Below are 19,032 nucleotides of genomic sequence, written 5' to 3'. Positions count from 1 at the left end.
CAGTAGTTCCATAGTAAAGAGGAAAAGATGTTTTAACGATGCTAAAATATCATTCCTTTGCATTACTTCGTTTGGAACTTCATTACACACGTAGTTTCCTTTATATTGTATAGGTCTATGGCTGTATGTATAATGAGAAGGCGGGAAGGTAAATAGGCTGTTTGTAGCTGCTCCTGTTTGTTTCATTGATAATCTGAAAATAGTAAGCAGCAGCTCGTTATTGGACCTTATTAATCCATTTACTACTTCAGCTATCTTCAATTTATGTGAAATTGATACGGATAACATCCGTAGCTGTTCAGAAAGGACATACATGGGTGAGAATTTCTTGAATAATTTATCATACGAATAGCACGTTATTGAAGGCGACAAACATGGTCTCAATATGTTTTGTATGTCTTGCCCCTCGTTTGCAGGCAATAGCACAAATCGCTGAGCGCAAATGAGAAATACAGAACGCGTGAAATCGAAAGACCAAAGCACTCTACAGCTTTTAGTAATACATGACAGCCATGACTTCATTTGGAGCAGACAGTAATAATTTGTTCCTTCCAGTGCATATCAGACTCAAACACAGCACCAAGATATAACTTGCATTGCGTCACGCTGAGCGCATTCTTGTTGTTAATAATTGATGCAACGTGGTGATAATTTATATTATTCGCGAGTGAAACACGGCGTACTTTATTTTCTGGTTATAAAGAGTCAGCTGATTACTTATGTACCATTGTGATACTTGGCTAAGTTCTTCATTAAATGTACATTTCAGTTCCTCTAAATTATCGCCTGTGGAAAGTAATGCTATGTCATCGGCATGCATAATAGGTTCAGAATCCTTCAGACCTGACGGAAGATCGTTATTATAAAGAAAACAGAGGCCCAGCAAGGAACCTTGCAGAAGCCAGAAAATAGTGTTTTGTAGTAGAGAGGTTAGATTGTTTACAGCAACATATTGTTTCCTATTTGAAAAATAACATTTAATTGGATTATAAATATTTCCTTTCAGACACTAATTTTCCAATTTCTGTTGCACAGTATTGTCTGATCTACTGCATCGAAAGCTTTGGATACATCTAAGTAAACTACTAAGGCTAGTTTGTTATTATGCAGTGCAGTATTTATGAGTTGTGTAAGAACAACAACTGCGAAAGACGTTGATCTTTGGCGCCAGAAGCCATGCTGATTAGGACAGATGATGTTATATTTCTTTTAAAAATTTTGTATACGCTTACAAAGTGTCTACAAAAACTGTATTGATTGCATTTAGCAGCGATATAGGCCTGTACTTTTCTATGTCGGATCGCTCACCGCTATTAAAGATGGATATGACCTTCTTGACCTGCAGTTGATCAGGATACACTCCATTTTCCAACGTATGGTTTAAGATATGCAGTAGATAGATTCCCAGCATATCAAAGTTGTTTTTTATCTGCCTAACAGGTAATGCATCAATCAGGTTCTGCCGCCTTAGAGACTGAAGGGTTGTTTACTGTTGTAACTAATTCTTAAATTTCTATGTGAGGCAATGCAAAAGTGTTGTTGTCACGCTCTGCCATTTTCACTGAAGGAACATCAGCATGTACTTGTGCAGCTACCTTAGGCTCTACGGAGGCAAAATAGGTACCAAATGATTCAACTGTACCTTCGTCAACAGTTTCAGGGAAAGTAGAGATGTTCGATCCTAAGCCGATTGCGTAATTTACCGTGTCCCAATGTTTTTTTGTATTTACATGCTCCTGCTTCACGAGAGATGAATAACATGTTTTTTTCCTTTTCCTCATAGAGAACATAGATAGCTTTAGATAGCGTTTAAATTGAGTTAGGTAAGATTCGTTTGATGTGAACTGTTACCATTTGTGGTACCATTTATGTTTTTACAATGTTAATATTTCAGTTTTCATCCAAGGACACTTTGGGTAGATGTATTTTTATGGGTCGTCACAGACCGCCGTTTAACGGCATTTTTAAGTGTATCTAGAAATTTCATGTACTCGGTATCAACGTGTTTATCATATGCCGTAATGAAATCTGTTCGTTCTAATATTTCACGCAGCCGGACCTAGTCTATCTTACTCAGTGTTTTACTATGTACCGAATGTAGTGTTTCTCAATAGGAACAATAATGGATTAATGGTCTGCAATCAACTCGCCGCAAGGACCAGCCTGCGCAGCTTAAGTAATATGGCACAGGATGGGATCTAGTTAGTAGTTTAGGTATCGGGGCGCGAGTTGCTTCTGTTTAAAAAGCTTTCTCCGAACGTATTAATGCTCTTTCGAACAGCTTACGCCTATACGCCACGCTGTTACGGATCCGTACGCCGACAACGGCGCGCGCAGGCGCAGGTTAGACTTTTCTGACAGTAACGCTATTATTGCGCGATGATGCACAGGAGCGGTAACTGCGCTCGGACTGCCACTGCGGCAACACCAGATACGCTTGCTCATCGATATCGCGCCAATCAACAACGTAAATCTTTCTTTTGATTGGAATGGTAGGCCCTGCCCAAACGGGCAAGGCCTCTCAAAAATTTGCCTATAGGCTCATTGGAGTGTCCCTCCCCACGGTAATCTTTAGTAAAAGGCGAAAGATTAATACGTGGATTTGAGGAGAGACCTGAGCGATGAAATTACCTATGCTGTGCGAGACTGGTCTGCTAAATGGTGTCACTTACTTGGTCAAGCGAACCTTCAAGCTATTCTCAAATTTGCATGCTGAAACCTCAACTCATGTTATTCTTTAGCAAGTGTATACCTGCCTGGGCTTTTCGACATGTACTTGTTAATAGAGAAATTTTAAATGTTTCCGTATTCACGTTTAAAAGCTAATAACAGTGTTAAAAATAGCCCGGATTGCTTGCACTGCACGACTGCCATTTTTATGCGCTGCTGTCGCCATCTGGTGTTGAACATCGAAGATTTAAACGCATGCGCTGGCCTGTTTTTTAACCGGATACTTTTTATTATTAGTTCTAAAATCCAGTACACACGCAGTTGGTCCCACCCATAGCCTTCAAGGCTAGTGATGGGCCCACACTCTAAACAAGTACTATAATACTGGCAGACTTTTTGTTGAATGGGCTCAATCACAACACACTTCAGTGACACGCAAGAAAATTGGCAAGCTTCAGTATATAACTTTGTGGTATATTCGACCGAAGCAGAGTCCAAAGTCCAAAGAACGACCAAAGCACCGACAGGGCATCAAAAATAAAAACAAGCTGTTTCTTTTTTTGTAAACTTATTTACACGCTTCTTCATTCCAGTAGTTCCACAGTAAAGACGAAAAGATGTTTTAACGATGCTAAAATATCATTCCTTTGCATTACTTCGTTTGGAACTTCATTACACACATAGGCTCCTTTATATTGTACAGGTCTATGGCTGTATGTATAATGAGAAGGCGGGAAGGTAAATAGGCTGTTTGTAGCTGCTCCTGTTTGTTTCATTGATAATCTGAAAATAGTAAGCAGCAGCTCGTTATTGGACCTTATTAATCCATTTACTACTTCAGCTATCTTCAATTTATGTGAAATTGATACGGATAACATCCGTAGCTGTTCAGAAAGGACATACATGGGTGAGAATTTCTTGAATAATTTATCATACGAATAGCACGTTATTGAAGGCGACAAACATGGTCTCAATATGTTTTGTATGTCTTGCCCCTCGTTTGTAGGCAATAGCACAAATCGCTGAGCGCAAATGAGAAATACAGAACGCGTGAAATCGAAAGACCAAAGCACTCTACAGCTTTTAGTAATACATGACAGCCATGACTTCATTTGGAGCAGACAGTAATAATTTGTTCCTTCCAGTGCATATCAGACTCAAACACAGCACCAAGATATAACTTGCATTGCGTCACGCTGAGCGCATTCTTGTTGTTAATAATTGATGCAACGTGGTGATAATTTATATTATTCGCGAGTGAAACACGGCGTACTTTATTTTCTGGTTATAAAGAGTCAGCTGATTACTTATGTACCATTGTGATACTTGGCTAAGTTCTTCATTAAATGTACATTTCAGTTCCTCTAAATTATCGCCTGTGGAAAGTAATGCTATGTCATCGGCATGCATAATAGGTTCAGAATCCTTCAGACCTGACGGAAGATCGTTATTATAAAGAAAACAGAGGCCCAGCAAGGAACCTTGCAGAAGCCAGAAAATAGTGTTTTGTAGTAGAGAGGTTAGATTGTTTACAGCAACATATTGTTTCCTATTTGAAAAATAACATTTAATTGGATTATAAATATTTCCTTTCAGACACTAATTTTCCAATTTCTGTTGCACAGTATTGTCTGATCTACTGCATCGAAAGCTTTGGATACATCTAAGTAAACTACTAAGGCTAGTTTGTTATTATGCAGTGCAGTATTTATGAGTTGTGTAAGAACAACAACTGCGAAAGACGTTGATCTTTGGCGCCAGAAGCCATGCTGATTAGGACAGATGATGTTATATTTCTTTTAAAAATTTTGTATACGCTTACAAAGTGTCTTTACAAAAACTGTATTGATTGCATTTAGCAGCGATATAGGCCTGTACTTTTCTATGTCGGATCGCTCACCGCTATTAAAGATGGATATGACCTTCTTGACCTGCAGTTGATCAGGATACACTCCATTTTCCAACGTATGGTTTAAGATATGCAGTAGATAGATTCCCAGCATATCAAAGTTGTTTTTTATCAGCCTAACAGGTAATGCATCAATCAGGTTCTGCCGCCTTAGAGACTGAAGGGTTGTTTACTGTTGTAACTAATTCTTCAATTTCTATGTGAGGCAATGCAAAAGTGTTGTTGTCACGCTCTGCCATTTTCACTGAAGGAACATCAGCATGTACTTGTGCAGCTACCTTAGGCTCTACGGAGGCAAAATAGGTACCAAATGATTCAACTGTACCTTCGTCAACAGTTTCAGGGAAAGTAGAGATGTTCGATCCTAAGCCGATTGCGTAATTTACCGTGTCCCAATGTTTTTTTGTATTTACATGCGCCTGCTTCACGAGAGATGAATAACATGTTTTTTTCCTTTTCCTCATAGAGAACATAGATAGCTTTAGATAGCGTTTAAATTGAGTTAGGTAAGATTCGTTTGATGTGAACTGTTACCATTTGTGGTACCATTTATGTTTTTACAATGTTAATATTTCAGTGTTCATCCAAGGACACTTTGGGTAGATGTATTTTTATGGGTCGTCACAGACCGCCGTTTAACGGCATTTTTAAGTGTATCTAGAAATTTCATGTACTCGGTATCAACGTGTTTATCATATGCCGTAATGAAATCTGTTCGTTCTAATATTTCACGCAGCCGGACCTAGTCTATCTTACTCAGTGTTTTACTATGTACCGAATGTAGTGTTTCTCAATAGGAACAATAATGGATTAATGGTCTGCAATCAACTCGCCGCAAGGACCAGCCTGCGCAGCTTAAGTAATATGGCACAGGATGGGATCTAGTTAGTAGTTGAGGTATCGGGGCGCGAGTTGCTTCTGTTTAAAAAGCTTTCTCCGAACGTATTAATGCTCTTTCGAACAGCTTACGCCTATACGCCACGCTGTTACGGATCCGTACGCCGACAACGGCGCGCGCAGGCGCAGGTTAGACTTTTCTGACAGTAACGCTATTATTGCGCGATGATGCACAGGAGCGGTAACTGCGCTCGGACTGCCACTGCGGCAACACCAGATACGCTTGCTCATCGATATCGCGCCAATCAACAACGTAAATCTTTCTTTTGATTGGAATGGTAGGCCCTGCCCAAACGGGCAAGGCCTCTCAAAAATTGGCCTATAGGCTCATTGGAGTGTCCCTCCCCACGGTAATCTTTAGTAAAAGGCGAAAGGTTAATACGTGGATTTGAGGAGAGACCTGAGCGATGAAATTACCTATGCTGTGCGAGACTGGTCTGCTAAATGGTGTCACTTACTTGGCCAAGCGAACCTTCAAGCTATTCTCAAATTTGCATGCTGAAACCTCAACTCATGTTATTCTTTAGCAAGTGTATACCTGCCTGGTCTTTTCGACATGTACTTGTTAATAGAGAAATTTTAAATGTTTCCGTATTCACGTTTAAAAGCTAATAACAGTGTTAAAAATAGCCCGGATTGCTTGCACTGCACGACTGCCATTTTTATGCGCTGCTGTCGCCATCTGGTGTTGAACATCGAAGATTTAAACGCATGCGCTGGCCTGTTTTTTTACCGGATACTTTTTATTATTAGTTCTAAAATCCAGTACACACGCAGTTGGTCCCACCCATAGCCTTCAAGGCTAGTGATGGGCCCACACTCTAAACAAGTACTATAATACTGGCAGACTTTTTGTTGAATGGGCGCAATCACAACACACTTCAGTGACACGCAAGAAAATTGGCAAGCTTCAGTATATAACTTTGTGGTATATTCGACCGAAGCAGAGTCCAAAGTCCAAAGAACGACCAAAGCACCGACAGGGCATCAAAAATAAAAACAAGCTGTTTCTTTTTTTGTAAACTTATTTACACGCTTCTTCATTCCAGTAGTTCCATAGTAAAGAGGAAAAGATGTTTTAACGATGCTAAAATATCATTCCTTTGCATTACTTCGTTTGGAACTTCATTACACACGTAGTTTCCTTTATATTGTATAGGTCTATGGCTGTATGTATAATGAGAAGGCGGGAAGGTAAATAGGCTGTTTGTAGCTGCTCCTGTTTGTTTCATTGATAATCTGAAAATAGTAAGCAGCAGCTCGTTATTGGACCTTATTAATCCATTTACTACTTCAGCTATCTTCAATTTATGTGAAATTGATACGGATAACATCCGTAGCTGTTCAGAAAGGACATACATGGGTGAGAATTTCTTGAATAATTTATCATACGAATAGCACGTTATTGAAGGCGACAAACATGGTCTCAATATGTTTTGTATGTCTTGCCCCTCGTTTGCAGGCAATAGCACAAATCGCTGAGCGCAAATGAGAAATACAGAACGCGTGAAATCGAAAGACCAAAGCACTCTACAGCTTTTAGTAATACATGACAGCCATGACTTCATTTGGAGCAGACAGTAATAATTTGTTCCTTCCAGTGCATATCAGACTCAAACACAGCACCAAGATATAACTTGCATTGCGTCACGCTGAGCGCATTCTTGTTGTTAATAATTGATGCAACGTGGTGATAATTTATATTATTCGCGAGTGAAACACGGCGTACTTTATTTTCTGGTTATAAAAAGTCAGCTGATTACTTATGTACCATTGTGATACTTGGCTAAGTTCTTCATTAAATGTACATTTCAGTTCCTCTAAATTATCGCCTGTGGAAAGTAATGCTATGTCATCGGCATGCATAATAGGTTCAGAATCCTTCAGACCTGACGGAAGATCGTTATTATAAAGAAAACAGAGGCCCAACAAGGAACCTTGCAGAAGCCAGAAAATAGTGTTTTGTAGTAGAGAGGTTAGATTGTTTACAGCAACATATTGTTTCCTATTTGAAAAATAACATTTAATTGGATTATAAATATTTCATTTCAGACACTAATTTTCCAATTTCTGTTGCACAGTATTGTCTGATCTACCGCATCGAAAGCTTTGGATACATCTAAGTAAACTACTAAGGCTAGTTTGTTATTATGCAGTGCAGTATTTATGAGTTGTGTAAGAACAACAACTGCGAAAGACGTTGATCTTTGGCGCCAGAAGCCATGCTGATTAGGACAGATGATGTTATATTTCTTTTAAAAATTTTGTATACGCTTACAAAGTGTCTTTACAAAAACTGTATTGATTGCATTTAGCAGCGATATAGGCCTGTACTTTTCTATGTCGGATCGCTCACCGCTATTAAAGATGGATATGACCTTCTTGACCTGCAGTTGATCAGGATACACTCCATTTTCCAACGTATGGTTTAAGATATGCAGTAGATAGATTCCCAGCATATCAAAGTTGTTTTTTATCAGCCTAACAGGTAATGCATCAATCAGGTTCTGCCGCCTTAGAGACTGAAGGGTTGTTTACTGTTGTAACTAATTCTTCAATTTCTATGTGAGGCAATGCAAAAGTGTTGTTGTCACGCTCTGCCATTTTCACTGAAGGAACATCAGCATGTACTTGTGCAGCTACCTTAGGCTCTACGGAGGCAAAATAGGTACCAAATGATTCAACTGTACCTTCGTCAACAGTTTCAGGGAAAGTAGAGATGTTCGATCCTAAGCCGATTGCGTAATTTACCGTGTCCCAATGTTTTTTTGTATTTACATGCGCCTGCTTCACGAGAGATGAATAACATGTTTTTTTCCTTTTCCTCATAGAGAACATAGATAGCTTTAGATAGCGTTTAAATTGAGTTAGGTAAGATTCGTTTGATGTGAACTGTTACCATTTGTGGTACCATTTATGTTTTTACAATGTTAATATTTCAGTGTTCATCTAAGGACACTTTGGGTAGATGTATTTTTATGGGTCGTCACAGACCGCCGTTTAACGGCATTTTTAAGTGTATCTAGAAATTTCATGTACTCGGTATCAACGTGTTTATCATATGCCGTAATGAAATCTGTTCGTTCTAATATTTCACGCAGCCGGACCTAGTCTATCTTACTCAGTGTTTTACTATGTACCGAATGTAGTGTTTCTCAATAGGAACAATAATGGATTAATGGTCTGCAATCAACTCGCCGCAAGGACCAGCCTGCGCAGCTTAAGTAATATGGCACAGGATGGGATCTAGTTAGTAGTTGAGGTATCGGGGCGCGAGTTGCTTCTGTTTAAAAAGCTTTCTCCGAACGTATTAATGCTCTTTCGAACAGCTTACGCCTATACGCCACGCTGTTACGGATCCGTACGCCGACAACGGCGCGCGCAGGCGCAGGTTAGACTTTTCTGACAGTAACGCTATTATTGCGCGATGATGCACAGGAGCGGTAACTGCGCTCGGACTGCCACTGCGGCAACACCAGATACGCTTGCTCATCGATATCGCGCCAATCAACAACGTAAATCTTTCTTTTGATTGGAATGGTAGGCCCTGCCCAAACGGGCAAGGCCTCTCAAAAATTGGCCTATAGGCTCATTGGAGTGTCCCTCCCCACGGTAATCTTTAGTAAAAGGCGAAAGATTAATACGTGGATTTGAGGAGAGACCTGAGCGATGAAATTACCTATGCTGTGCGAGACTGGTCTGCTAAATGGTGTCACTTACTTGGCCAAGCGAACCTTCAAGCTATTCTCAAATTTGCATGCTGAAACCTCAACTCATGTTATTCTTTAGCAAGTGTATACCTGCCTGGGCTTTTCGACATGTACTTGTTAATAGAGAAATTTTAAATGTTTCCGCATTCACGTTTAAAAGCTAATAACAGTGTTAAAAATAGCCCGGATTGCTTGCACTGCACGACTGCCATTTTTATGCGCTGCTGTCGCCATCTGGTGTTGAACATCGAAGATTTAAACGCATGCGCTGGCCTGTTTTTTTACCGGATACTTTTTATTATTAGTTCTAAAATCCAGTACACACGCAGTTGGTCCCACCCATAGCCTTCAAGGCTAGTGATGGGCCCACACTCTAAACAAGTACTATAATACTGGCAGACTTTTTGTTGAATGGGCTCAATCACAACACACTTCAGTGACACGCAAGAAAATTGGCAAGCTTCAGTATATAACTTTGTGGTATATTCGACCGAAGCAGAGTCCAAAGTCCAAAGAACGACCAAAGCACCGACAGGGCATCAAAAATAAAAACAAGCTGTTTCTTTTTTTGTAATCTTATTTACACGCTTCTTCATTCCAGTAGTTCCATAGTAAAGAGGAAAAGATGTTTTAACGATGCTAAAATATCATTCCTTTGCATTACTTCGTTTGGAACTTCATTACACACGTAGTTTCCTTTATATTGTATAGGTCTATGGCTGTATGTATAATGAGAAGGCGGGAAGGTAAATAGGCTGTTTGTAGCTGCTCCTGTTTGTTTCATTGATAATCTGAAAATAGTAAGCAGCAGCTCGTTATTGGACCTTATTAATCCATTTACTACTTCAGCTATCTTCAATTTATGTGAAATTGATACGGATAACATCCGTAGCTGTTCAGAAAGGACATACATGGGTGAGAATTTCTTGAATAATTTATCATACGAATAGCACGTTATTGAAGGCGACAAACATGGTCTCAATATGTTTTGTATGTCTTGCCCCTCGTTTGCAGGCAATAGCACAAATCGCTGAGCGCAAATGAGAAATACAGAACGCGTGAAATCGAAAGACCAAAGCACTCTACAGCTTTTAGTAATACATGACAGCCATGACTTCATTTGGAGCAGACAGTAATAATTTGTTCCTTCCAGTGCATATCAGACTCAAACACAGCACCAAGATATAACTTGCATTGCGTCACGCTGAGCGCATTCTTGTTGTTAATAATTGATGCAACGTGGTGATAATTTATATTATTCGCGAGTGAAACACGGCGTACTTTATTTTCTGGTTATAAAAAGTCAGCTGATTACTTATGTACCATTGTGATACTTGGCTAAGTTCTTCATTAAATGTACATTTCAGTTCCTCTAAATTATCGCCTGTGGAAAGTAATGCTATGTCATCGGCATGCATAATAGGTTCAGAATCCTTCAGACCTGACGGAAGATCGTTATTATAAAGAAAACAGAGGCCCAACAAGGAACCTTGCAGAAGCCAGAAAATAGTGTTTTGTAGTAGAGAGGTTAGATTGTTTACAGCAACATATTGTTTCCTATTTGAAAAATAACATTTAATTGGATTATAAATATTTCATTTCAGACACTAATTTTCCAATTTCTGTTGCACAGTATTGTCTGATCTACCGCATCGAAAGCTTTGGATACATCTAAGTAAACTACTAAGGCTAGTTTGTTATTATGCAGTGCAGTATTTATGAGTTGTGTAAGAACAACAACTGCGAAAGACGTTGATCTTTGGCGCCAGAAGCCATGCTGATTAGGACAGATGATGTTATATTTCTTTTAAAAATTTTGTATACGCTTACAAAGTGTCTTTACAAAAACTGTATTGATTGCATTTAGCAGCGATATAGGCCTGTACTTTTCTATGTCGGATCGCTCACCGCTATTAAAGATGGATATGACCTTCTTGACCTGCAGTTGATCAGGATACACTCCATTTTCCAACGTATGGTTTAAGATATGCAGTAGATAGATTCCCAGCATATCAAAGTTGTTTTTTATCAGCCTAACAGGTAATGCATCAATCAGGTTCTGCCGCCTTAGAGACTGAAGGGTTGTTTACTGTTGTAACTAATTCTTCAATTTCTATGTGAGGCAATGCAAAAGTGTTGTTGTCACGCTCTGCCATTTTCACTGAAGGAACATCAGCATGTACTTGTGCAGCTACCTTAGGCTCTACGGAGGCAAAATAGGTACCAAATGATTCAACTGTACCTTCGTCAACAGTTTCAGGGAAAGTAGAGATGTTCGATCCTAAGCCGATTGCGTAATTTACCGTGTCCCAATGTTTTTTTGTATTTACATGCGCCTGCTTCACGAGAGATGAATAACATGTTTTTTTCCTTTTCCTCATAGAGAACATAGATAGCTTTAGATAGCGTTTAAATTGAGTTAGGTAAGATTCGTTTGATGTGAACTGTTACCATTTGTGGTACCATTTATGTTTTTACAATGTTAATATTTCAGTGTTCATCTAAGGACACTTTGGGTAGATGTATTTTTATGGGTCGTCACAGACCGCCGTTTAACGGCATTTTTAAGTGTATCTAGAAATTTCATGTACTCGGTATCAACGTGTTTATCATATGCCGTAATGAAATCTGTTCGTTCTAATATTTCACGCAGCCGGACCTAGTCTATCTTACTCAGTGTTTTACTATGTACCGAATGTAGTGTTTCTCAATAGGAACAATAATGGATTAATGGTCTGCAATCAACTCGCCGCAAGGACCAGCCTGCGCAGCTTAAGTAATATGGCACAGGATGGGATCTAGTTAGTAGTTGAGGTATCGGGGCGCGAGTTGCTTCTGTTTAAAAAGCTTTCTCCGAACGTATTAATGCTCTTTCGAACAGCTTACGCCTATACGCCACGCTGTTACGGATCCGTACGCCGACAACGGCGCGCGCAGGCGCAGGTTAGACTTTTCTGACAGTAACGCTATTATTGCGCGATGATGCACAGGAGCGGTAACTGCGCTCGGACTGCCACTGCGGCAACACCAGATACGCTTGCTCATCGATATCGCGCCAATCAACAACGTAAATCTTTCTTTTGATTGGAATGGTAGGCCCTGCCCAAACGGGCAAGGCCTCTCAAAAATTGGCCTATAGGCTCATTGGAGTGTCCCTCCCCACGGTAATCTTTAGTAAAAGGCGAAAGATTAATACGTGGATTTGAGGAGAGACCTGAGCGATGAAATTACCTATGCTGTGCGAGACTGGTCTGCTAAATGGTGTCACTTACTTGGCCAAGCGAACCTTCAAGCTATTCTCAAATTTGCATGCTGAAACCTCAACTCATGTTATTCTTTAGCAAGTGTATACCTGCCTGGGCTTTTCGACATGTACTTGTTAATAGAGAAATTTTAAATGTTTCCGCATTCACGTTTAAAAGCTAATAACAGTGTTAAAAATAGCCCGGATTGCTTGCACTGCACGACTGCCATTTTTATGCGCTGCTGTCGCCATCTGGTGTTGAACATCGAAGATTTAAACGCATGCGCTGGCCTGTTTTTTTACCGGATACTTTTTATTATTAGTTCTAAAATCCAGTACACACGCAGTTGGTCCCACCCATAGCCTTCAAGGCTAGTGATGGGCCCACACTCTAAACAAGTACTATAATACTGGCAGACTTTTTGTTGAATGGGCTCAATCACAACACACTTCAGTGACACGCAAGAAAATTGGCAAGCTTCAGTATATAACTTTGTGGTATATTCGACCGAAGCAGAGTCCAAAGTCCAAAGAACGACCAAAGCACCGACAGGGCATCAAAAATAAAAACAAGCTGTTTCTTTTTTTGTAATCTTATTTACACGCTTCTTCATTCCAGTAGTTCCATAGTAAAGAGGAAAAGATGTTTTAACGATGCTAAAATATCATTCCTTTGCATTACTTCGTTTGGAACTTCATTACACACGTAGTTTCCTTTATATTGTATAGGTCTATGGCTGTATGTATAATGAGAAGGCGGGAAGGTAAATAGGCTGTTTGTAGCTGCTCCTGTTTGTTTCATTGATAATCTGAAAATAGTAAGCAGCAGCTCGTTATTGGACCTTATTAATCCATTTACTACTTCAGCTATCTTCAATTTATGTGAAATTGATACGGATAACATCCGTAGCTGTTCAGAAAGGACATACATGGGTGAGAATTTCTTGAATAATTTATCATACGAATAGCACGTTATTGAAGGCGACAAACATGGTCTCAATATGTTTTGTATGTCTTGCCCCTCGTTTGCAGGCAATAGCACAAATCGCTGAGCGCAAATGAGAAATACAGAACGCGTGAAATCGAAAGACCAAAGCACTCTACAGCTTTTAGTAATACATGACAGCCATGACTTCATTTGGAGCAGACAGTAATAATTTGTTCCTTCCAGTGCATATCAGACTCAAACACAGCACCAAGATATAACTTGCATTGCGTCACGCTGAGCGCATTCTTGTTGTTAATAATTGATGCAACGTGGTGATAATTTATATTATTCGCGAGTGAAACACGGCGTACTTTATTTTCTGGTTATAAAGAGTCAGCTGATTACTTATGTACCATTGTGATACTTGGCTAAGTTCTTCATTAAATGTACATTTCAGTTCCTCTAAATTATCGCCTGTGGAAAGTAATGCTATGTCATCGGCATGCATAATAGGTTCAGAATCCTTCAGACCTGACGGAAGATCGTTATTATAAAGAAAACAGAGGCCCAACAAGGAACCTTGCAGAAGCCAGAAAATAGTGTTTTGTAGTAGAGAGGTTAGATTGTTTACAGCAACATATTGTTTCCTATTTGAAAAATAACATTTAATTGGATTATAAATATTTCCTTTCAGACCCTAATTTTCCAATTTCTGTTGCACAGTATTGTCTGATCTACCGCATCGAAAGCTTTGGATACATCTAAGTAAACTACTAAGGCTAGTTTGTTATTATGCAGTGCAGTATTTATGAGTTGTGTAAGAACAACAACTGCGAAAGACGTTGATCATTGGCGCCAGAAGCCATGCTGATTAGGACAGATGATGTTATATTTCTTTTAAAAATTTTGTATACGCTTACAAAGTGTCTTTACAAAAACTGTATTGATTGCATTTAGCAGCGATATAGGCCTGTACTTTTCTATGTCGGATCGCTCACCGCTATTAAAGATGGATATGACCTTCTTGACCTGCAGTTGATCAGGATACACTCCATTTTCCAACGTATGGTTTAAGATATGCAGTAGATAGATTCCCAGCATATCAAAGTTGTTTTTTATCAGCCTAACAGGTAATGCATCAGTCAGGTTCTGCCGCCTTAGAGACTGAAGGGTTGTTTACTGTTGTAACTAATTCTTCAATTTCTATGTGAGGCAATGCAAAAGTGTTGTTGTCACGCTCTGCCATTTTCACTGAAGGAACATCAGCATGTACTTGTGCAGCTACCTTAGGCTCTACGGAGGCAAAATAGGTACCAAATGATTCAACTGTACCTTCGTCAACAGTTTCAGGGAAAGTAGAGATGTTCGATCCTAAGCCGATTGCGTAATTTACCGTGTCCCAATGTTTTTTTGTATTTACATGCGCCTGCTTCACGAGAGATGAATAACATGTTTTTTTCCTTTTCCTCATAGAGAACATAGATAGCTTTAGATAGCGTTTAAATTGAGTTAGGTAAGATTCGTTTGATGTGAACTGTTACCATTTGTGGTACCATTTATGTTTTTACAATGTTAATATTTCAGTGTTCATCCAAGGACACTTTGGGTAGATGTATTTTTATGGGTCGTCACAGACCGCCGTTTAACGGCATTTTTAAGTGTATCTAGAAATTTCATGTACTCGGTATCAACGTGTTTATCATATGCCGTAATGAAATCTGTTCGTTCTAATATTTCACGCAGCCGGACCTAGTCTATCTTACTCAGTGTTTTACTATGTGCCGAATGTGTTGTTTCTCAATAGGAACAATAATGGATTAATGGTCTGCAATCAACTCGCCGCAAGGACCAGCCTGCGCAGCTTAAGTAATATGGCACAGGATGGGATCTAGTTAGTAGTTGAGGTATCGGGGCGCGAGTTGCTTCTGTTTAAAAAGCTTTCTCCGAACGTATTAATGCTCTTTCGAACAGCTTACGCCTATACGCCACGCTGTTACGGATCCGTGCGCCGACAATGGCCCGCGCAGGCGCAGGTTAGACTTTTCTGACAGTAACGCTATTATTGCGCGATGATGCACAGGAGCGGTAACTGCGCTCGGACTGCCACTGCGGCAACACCAGATACGCTTGCTCATCGATATCGCGCCAATCAACAACGTAAATCTTTCTTTTGATTGGAATGGTAGGCCCTGCCCAAACGGGCAAGGCCTCTCAAAAATTTGCCTATAGTCTCATTGGAGTGTCCCTCCCCACGGTAATCTTTAGTAAAAGGCGAAAGATTAATACGTGGATTTGAGGAGAGACCTGAGCGATGAAATTACCTATGCTGTGCGAGACTGGTCTGCTAAATGGTGTCACTTACTTGGTCAAGCGAACCTTCAAGCTATTCTCAAATTTGCATGCTGAAACCTCAACTCATGTTATTCTTTAGCAAGTGTATACCTGCCTGGGCTTTTCGACATGTACTTGTTAATAGAGAAATTTTAAATGTTTCCGTATTCACGTTTAAAAGCTAATAACAGTGTTAAAAATAGCCCGGATTGCTTGCACTGCACGACTGCCATTTTTATGCGCTGCTGTCGCCATCTGGTGTTGAACATCGAAGATTTAAACGCATGCGCTGGCCTGTTTTTTTACCGGATACTTTTTATTATTAGTTCTAAAATCCAGTACACACGCAGTTGGTCCCACCCATAGCCTTCAAGGCTAGTGATGGGCCCACACTCTAAACAAGTACTATAATACTGGCAGACTTTTTGTTGAATGGGCTCAATCACAACACACTTCAGTGACACGCAAGAAAATTGGCAAGCTTCAGTATATAACTTTGTGGTATATTCGACCGAAGCAGAGTCCAAAGTCCAAAGAACGACCAAAGCACCGACAGGGCATCAAAAATAAAAACAAGCTGTTTCTTTTTTTGTAAACTTATTTACACGCTTCTTCATTCCAGTAGTGCCACAGTAAAGACGAAAAGATGTTTTAACGATGCTAAAATATCATTCCTTTGCATTACTTCGTTTGGAACTTCATTACACACATTGGCTCCTTTATATTGTACAGGTCTATGGCTGTATGTATAATGAGAAGGCGGGAAGGTAAATAGGCTGTTTGTAGCTGCTCCTGTTTGTTTCATTGATAATCTGAAAATAGTAAGCAGCAGCTCGTTATTGGACCTTATTAATCCATTTACTACTTCAGCTATCTTCAATTTATGTGAAATTGATACGGATAACATCCGTAGCTGTTCAGAAAGGACATACATGGGTGAGAATTTCTTGAATAATTTATCATACGAATAGCACGTTATTGAAGGCGACAAACATGGTCTCAATATGTTTTGTATGTCTTGCCCCTCGTTTGTAGGCAATAGCACAAATCGCTGAGCGCAAATGAGAAATACAGAACGCGTGAAATCGAAAGACCAAAGCACTCTACAGCTTTTAGTAATACATGACAGCCATGACTTCATTTGGAGCAGACAGTAATAATTTGTTCCTTCCAGTGCATATCAGACTCAAACACAGCACCAAGATATAACTTGCATTGCGTCACGCTGAGCGCATTCTTGTTGTTAATAATTGATGCAACGTGGTGATAATTTATATTATTCGCGAGTGAAACACGGCGTACTTTATTTTCTGGTTATAAAGAGTCAGCTGATTACTTATGTACCATTGTGATACTTGGCTAAGTTCTTCATTAAATGTACATTTCAGTTCCTCTAAATTATCGCCTGTGGAAAGTAAAGCTATGTCATCGGCATGCATAATAGGTTCAGAATCCTTCAGACCTGACGGAAGATCGTTATTATAAAGAAAACAGAGGCCCAGCAAGGAACCTTGCAGAAGCCAGAAAATAGTGTTTTGTAGTAGAGAGGTTAGATTGTTTACAGCAACATATTGTTTCCTATTTGAAAAATAACATTTAATTGGATTATAAATATTTCCTTTCAGACACTAATTTTCCAATTTCTGTTGCACAGTATTGTCTGATCTACTGCATCGAAAGCTTTGGATACATCTAAGTAAACTACTAAAGCTAGTTTGTTATTATGCAGTGCAGTATTTATGAGTTGTGTAAGAACAACAACTGCGAAAGACGTTGATCTTTGGCGCCAGAAGCCATGCTGATTAGGACAGATGATGTTATATTTCTTTTAAAAATTTTGTATACGCTTACAAAGTGTCTTTACAAAAACTGTATTGATTGCATTTAGCAGCGATATAGGCCTGTACTTTTCTATGTCGGATCGCTCACCGCTATTAAAGATGGATATGACCTTCTTGACCTGCAGTTGATCAGGATACACTCCATTTTCCAACGTATGGTTTAAGATATGCAGTAGATAGATTCCCAGCATATCAAAGTTGTTTTTTATCAGCCTAACAGGTAATGCATCAATCAGGTTCTGCCGCCTTAGAGACTGAAGGGTTGTTTACTGTTGTAACTAATTCTTCAATTTCTATGTGAGGCAATGCAAAAGTGTTGTTGTCACGCTCTGCCATTTTCACTGAAGGAACATCAGCATGTACTTGTGCAGCTGCCTTAGGCTCTACGGAGGCAAAATAGGTACCAAATGATTCAACTGTACCTTCGTCAACAGTTTCAGGGAAAGTAGAGATGTTCGATCCTAAGCCGATTGCGTAATTTACCGTGTCCCAATGTTTTTTTGTATTTACATGCGCCTGCTTCACGAGAGATGAATAACATGTTTTTTTCCTTTTCCTCATAGAGAACATAGATAGCTTTAGATAGCGTTTAAATTGAGTTAGGTAAGATTCGTTTGATGTGAACTGTTACCATTTGTGGTACCATTTATGTTTTTACAATGTTAATATTTCAGTGTTCATCCAAGGACACTTTGGGTAGATGTATTTTTATGGGTCGGCACAGACCGCCGTTTAACGGCATTTTTAAGTGTATCTAGAAATTTCATGTACTCGGTATCAACGTGTTTATCATATGCCGTAATGAAATCTGTTCGTTCTAATATTTCACGCAGCCGGACCTAGTCTATCTTACTCAGTGTTTTACTATGTACCGAATGTAGTGTTTCTCAATAGGAACAATAATGGATTAATGGTCTGCAATCAACTCGCCGCAAGGACCAGCCTGCGCAGCTTAAGTAATATGGCACAGGATGGGATCTAGTTAGTAGTTGAGGTATCGGGGCGCGAGTTGCTTCTGTTTAAAAAGCTTTCTCCGAACGTATTAATGCTCTTTCGAACAGCTTACGCCTATACGCCACGCTGTTACGGATCCGTACGCCGACAACGGCGCGCGCAGGCGCAGGTTAGACTTTTCTGACAGTAACGCTATTATTGCGCGATGATGCACAGGAGCGGTAACTGCGCTCGGACTGCCACTGCGGCAACACCAGATACGCTTGCTCATCGATATCGCGCCAATCAACAACGTAAATCTTTCTTTTGATTGGAATGGTAGGCCCTGCCCAAACGGGCAAGGCCTCTCAAAAATTGGCCTATAGGCTCATTGGAGTGTCCCTCCCCACGGTAATCTTTAGTAAAAGGCGAAAGATTTATACGTGGATTTGAGGAGAGACCTGAGCGATGAAATTACCTATGCTGTGCGAGACTGGTCTGCTAAATGGTGTCACTTACTTGGCCAAGCGAACCTTCAAGCTATTCTCAAATTTGCATGCTGAAACCTC

At 39.8% G+C, this 19,032-nt stretch overlaps 6 non-coding genes across 6 annotated transcripts; all 6 read right to left on the bottom strand.

The window, feature by feature from the left end:
• Positions 1-2,496: 2,496 nt before the first annotated feature.
• LOC139056488 (U5 spliceosomal RNA) lies at positions 2,497-2,622 on the bottom strand. Its single transcript, XR_011512375.1, has one exon. It is a non-coding gene; the product is annotated as a U5 spliceosomal RNA (small nuclear RNA).
• A 3,136-nt stretch (positions 2,623-5,758) lies between these two features.
• On the bottom strand, positions 5,759-5,884 carry LOC139056564 (U5 spliceosomal RNA). Its single transcript, XR_011512448.1, has one exon. It is a non-coding gene; the product is annotated as a U5 spliceosomal RNA (small nuclear RNA).
• A 3,136-nt stretch (positions 5,885-9,020) lies between these two features.
• LOC139056517 (U5 spliceosomal RNA) lies at positions 9,021-9,146 on the bottom strand. The gene has a single exon (XR_011512403.1). It is a non-coding gene; the product is annotated as a U5 spliceosomal RNA (small nuclear RNA).
• Positions 9,147-12,282: 3,136 nt separating this feature from the next.
• Positions 12,283-12,408, bottom strand: LOC139056516 (U5 spliceosomal RNA). The gene has a single exon (XR_011512402.1). It is a non-coding gene; the product is annotated as a U5 spliceosomal RNA (small nuclear RNA).
• Positions 12,409-15,544: 3,136 nt separating this feature from the next.
• LOC139056545 (U5 spliceosomal RNA) lies at positions 15,545-15,670 on the bottom strand. The gene has a single exon (XR_011512430.1). It is a non-coding gene; the product is annotated as a U5 spliceosomal RNA (small nuclear RNA).
• Positions 15,671-18,806: 3,136 nt separating this feature from the next.
• Positions 18,807-18,932, bottom strand: LOC139056562 (U5 spliceosomal RNA). The gene has a single exon (XR_011512446.1). It is a non-coding gene; the product is annotated as a U5 spliceosomal RNA (small nuclear RNA).
• Between the last annotated feature and the right edge of the window lie 100 nt (positions 18,933-19,032).

The sequence above is a fragment of the Dermacentor albipictus genome, chromosome 2 (genome assembly GCF_038994185.2).
Source record: "Dermacentor albipictus isolate Rhodes 1998 colony chromosome 2, USDA_Dalb.pri_finalv2, whole genome shotgun sequence".
In the NCBI taxonomy this organism is placed as follows: Eukaryota; Metazoa; Arthropoda; class Arachnida; order Ixodida; family Ixodidae; genus Dermacentor; species Dermacentor albipictus.
This window is presented reverse-complemented; position numbering and strand designations above follow the sequence as displayed.